The sequence below is a fragment of the Morone saxatilis genome, unplaced genomic scaffold (genome assembly GCF_004916995.1).
Source record: "Morone saxatilis isolate NCDOM2014 unplaced genomic scaffold, NCSU_SB_2.0 Contig22, whole genome shotgun sequence".
NCBI classification, from domain to species: domain Eukaryota; kingdom Metazoa; phylum Chordata; class Actinopteri; family Moronidae; genus Morone; species Morone saxatilis.
The window spans coordinates 17835402-17840328 of record NW_023339785.1 but is presented as its reverse complement, the minus strand read 5'-3'; positions in this window follow the sequence as shown (position 1 = coordinate 17840328).

Here is a 4927-nt window from a genome sequence, read left to right as displayed (position 1 = left end):
TGAGCACCTATCAGCGGCTTCCTCCGAGCCGGTCCATAGCAATGCAAACACAATACACCCACCAACCCCCCTCCTCCTCTCTCTTTCCTTCCCTTCACTCTTGACTCCTGGATTTAAATTTTTTTAAATGTTCCCTCCAAAAATCGACTATGCTGGGCTCGGCACAGTCTCTCACTCCACCCAATAGGTGGTTACATCATCGCCACCACCTGAGGCATAGAAAAATAGAGACCCCCCTCCCCCTCTCTTTAATGAAATGCGAGCAGCGTGCCAAACTAGTTTTGTAGTGGATAGGCTGGTTGTGCTTGAATTGGCTCTCTCCACGCCACTCTTGTTCTGGGTTGAACAATAAGGCAATTTCTCACTCACTCACTGTCGGCCTTCCTTTTCCCAGATTCAATTACCCCCAGCAGGGGTCTGTTCCCTTCTTTTGTCCATTCAGACTGGCTCTTTTGGGAATAACCCCCCAAGCTCACACCTGCACCCTATTAACTGTGTTCCTGTGGTGCTTATATGAGCTCTGTTGAATTTAAATAGCAACTGAAAGTGTCGCAGAGACTTTTGTGTTTTTGGCCCCTGTGATTCAGGCGAGTTTTGACCTCCGAACATTTCATCACCTGTTATAAGAGTTGTTATCTAATGTTGCTTTCTTCTCTTTGCCCTTCAGACTCGGTGAGGAATAAAGGAGGTCGTGTGTTTTGTGCACTGTCAGGCAGGCATCTCCCGCCTCCGCCCACAATTTGCTCGCGTACCTCATCGCGGACCAACCGCTTGTGAATACTGGACGATGCCTTTGAGTTTGTCAAGCAGCGTCGCAGCATCATCTCCCCAACTTCAGCTTCATGGTCAGCTCTCTCCAGTCGAGTCAGGTCCTGGGCCTCGTCTACCTGCTCCCTCGGAGGCGGGCAGTCAAGCCATCGGCAACAGCCAGCACGGTCTTCAATTTCCCAGGTCTCCATCCCCGTGCACACGTTTCGGCTGGTCAGCTCTCGTTCCTCCACAGTCCCATCACCACCTCTCCCAGCTGCTGAGGAGACGTCGGGGGGGAGCACAGACTTTGTTTGGACTTGAAATGCCAACTCACAAGTGACTCTGCAAAGAGCACAAACACGGTCCTGACTATGATTCATTTTGGGTGATGCTGGTATCACTGGACAGGATGGGAGCTAGTGTTTGGGGTCAGTTCGTTTGGCTCCGCGTTGTGCTGGCCGGATCTGTGTAGATCGGCCTCATCGTTACAAAGGGAGATTAAACTACCATCAGGCAGTATTCATGTTTAACCTCCAAAATGTGAAAGTCATCCACAGTTTTAATCCTAGATGACTTGGGGAAATGGCTGAAATGGTAGTTGAGATTATTCCTGTAGAAGAAGTTAGAAGTATTTTTTTTTCATGAAGGCAACTGCTTTTGATAATCATAATCATTTTGTAAGCAAACAACATAGAGAGGGCTAACAGTTGTCTCAGGAATGTTGACTTGGTCCTCTCAAATGTCCATTTTGCTTTCTGTACTGGTGAAAGAAAGCAGTATATTGCCCAACATGGCAAGGATGTTACTCCTTCATTTGAAGAACAATGAATGTATCCCCCCTTCCCTCTTTTCAGTGTAGATGTGGCAGAAATCTTCATGTTCAGTTTGAGAGTTGAATGGGGTTGCCAATTCAAATGCAAATACCTGCCTTTCAAGACATCATGAAACCTTGACGATCCTGACACATTGGGGAAACGGACCATTAAATACCTCATGTTTATGTACTGTGTACTGCAGCGCTGAGACGGACACAACCCAGATACTACTAAAATGGGGACACGTAGTCCTCAGTGACTGCATTCTGACATATTTATTGAACTAAAGTAATATATTTCTTTATCGTATCTATTTTTGCATATGTTTGTTTAAATGTTGTTTTTATACCGTTTAATAAATCTCATTTGACTTTTGTACTAACTTTTATCCTGATTTTCTCTTTCTCTGCTTTTATCTTATATCAGGCAATAAGATTTATTCACTAGTGGCCAATATTGCACAATGAACTTCAAGCAAATCATACATTTAGAACACACTGATTTCAAAGTCAAAGTCAGCTTTAATGTCAATTCTTCACATGCACCAGACATACAAGGAATCGAGAGGACGTTTCTCATTCACCCACAGTGAAACAGATAAAGTGCACAGGCACAACAGATAAGAACAACTATTCCTTATACTAATAAATAAAATTAATACATTCAATTTACAATCAATACAATAAAATATAAAACTATACAATAATATCAAATATACAATACTTAGGGTTAGTGCAAAAAGGCAGATGGAAATAGCAGTAGAAAATTAAAAAATTAAAAACTAAAATTTGCAGCAGTAACAGTGCAGTGCAGTGCTACAACCACATATATACTAATAATGCCTTGTAACAACAACAACAGATTTATCTTTCTCTAAAGTGACATCTTCAGCTTATAAATCGACCTACTAGTGGAAAATATAAGCTTCATAAGCTTACTGTCTCCCTAAATATAATTAAATTATGTTGTTTAAGATCAGTTCTGGGTTTTCATACATGCAAATATTCTCATTTTGAATTCAAGGTGTGAAATCTTTAGGATTTTTTTCTTTAAATTAATTAATTAATTATCACAATTGTGTTTTGTTGCTAATGGAGACTAAAAAGAGGAGAATAGAAGAAAAAAAACATTTGCAATGCACCTCAACAAAGCTGAAGTGAAACTGGCATGTCAGAAATATATCTGTGCACATCCTTCCGTGTTTTTTTTCCCATGCAACGGAATCCGATCATATATCTGCATAAGGATTTTACCGACATAAGAAGCATGATGTCATGGTGTTTGCCATTGTTTGGGCCACACTCCCTCTCTATGAACCCATCTGAGACCAGGGCAACAGCAGGAGGCCTAAAGAATCAGCTAAGGAGCCCTCCCTCTGCGGCCACAATAGGAGCAGCTGCAAGGCGTTTGGGAAAAGTGTGACAACTAAAGAGCATTCAGGGCTCAGTCAAGCACCGGCCTTGTGTCCCCCCCTGCCTCACACACGAATGGGGAGGTGGAGACGGAGACGGCCGTGAAAAGGGAAAGGAATATGTTTGGGTTGCAAATTACTCAAAACATTGGCTATGACCCGAGGTGGGGTGTGAGAAAAAAAGAGGAAAAAACTTTCTCCAGAGGTGATAATGATGATACCCACAAGGTCTTCACCAGAAAACAACTGTCTGCATATAATAAAGCTAAACTTTAATGACATATATTCTGACAAATGACGGAAATTATTGTATTCTTCAGACCACATCCACTTCTCATCTAAATGCAACGCAAATGTTTGTCTTGTGAAAGAAAACATCACCAGTGACGATGCCTCTGCGATGAAAGGCTCATTCATTACTTCACCAGCTCCTCGCACAAGCTGTGGTTTTGGTGACATATGTGCGACTCCCCCCCCTAACCAGCCCACCCGTCTTTGTGTCCTTAGATTTCCTGTTGTCAGAAGGGGAGGCTTGCCGGAGTGTGTGTTTGTCTGTATGTGTGTGAAAGTCGTTTTATGATCTGATGAGGGTGCTTTGAAAAAAAAAGCCCTCAGTCAATTGCCAGGTCAGGGACATTAAAGCATTGGGATTTTAAGTGTGTGTGTGAGACAATTTGAATGTGGTGTGAGACAATGTCAAGGTGCTATCAAAATGAGGCTGGATCCTGAAACAAGATTGTTATTTTTGACTGGTTCGTGTAAAAAAACACACAAAAAACGGAAAGGACATACTTGCTCAAGTTTACTTCTCTTATATTGAATCCTGCATTTCTCATCACATCCTCAAATTTTCAGTCGGACAGAATTGACCACAACGTAATATGCCAGTTTCACTATGTTGTCAATTGGCTGTTTCATGTAGCAACTGAGCTGTGACTCGACTTCAAAGTGATTTTAATTAACACAATCCTAAGAAAACAATGGTTTTATCATGTGTCAGACCCGGCTGCCATCACAGGAAGAGACATAATCCCACTCATCTCTTTTTTAACATCATCCAGCTTGGATCAAGTATGCTAAATTTCATGACTTTTTCAGATATGTGACACTTTGTCACTTCTTTAATTTGACATATTTGATTTGAATTCTGTCACATATACCCAAAATGTTCCATTTAAACATTTGACATTCACGTAGGATCAAATGACTCTCTGTAATGTGAAAGGTAAAAGCTTGCTCACAGTCTCGCAATGAAAGAATCATAAAAGATCATTATCATCATTATAAAACAATATCACACCCTTATCTCCAGGTCTATGCATCTGTCATATTCATTTCTACTTCCTGGTTGAGGCATTAAGATTGCATTGTGTAAACCTGTGATAAGAATTTATTTATATTTATGGTAGAATACTACATGTTAACTGCCATAGCAATGTCACTACAGTTTATAAATGAGTCCAGTGTGTGCTGGATCATGGAGTAATGTAAGTTAATTTGCAAAGAAATGATTTGTTATTTTGTCTCGTTCACTTTGTGGCCAGAAGGTTTACAGTTTGAACCACAGATGGCTGTGCTTGATCACAAAGCACACATTTGCCTAGCATTACTGAAAAGGAAAACAATCCCCCCTGCTCCATGCTGTTTTAATATCATCAAACAAAAAATGTGTCATAGAAACACAAGATAACTAAATAGTTCAGGCAGTCCAATAACAGGTTATGTGGTTTCCGTGCAGCCCAGTTATCTGGTGGTGAATGCATGCCAAATGTTACATGACACATTTTGAAGAGACGGTGACCGCACTATAATATAAAAATATATTTTTATTTTTATCACCAATGTGAGTGTGACTTTTTCAAGGCAGGTTTAACACCTAAGATCATCTTCTCCTCAAAATGTGTAGCCCCGACAGTTAGGTTGAGGAACTTAAGCATACAGATATCAGTCT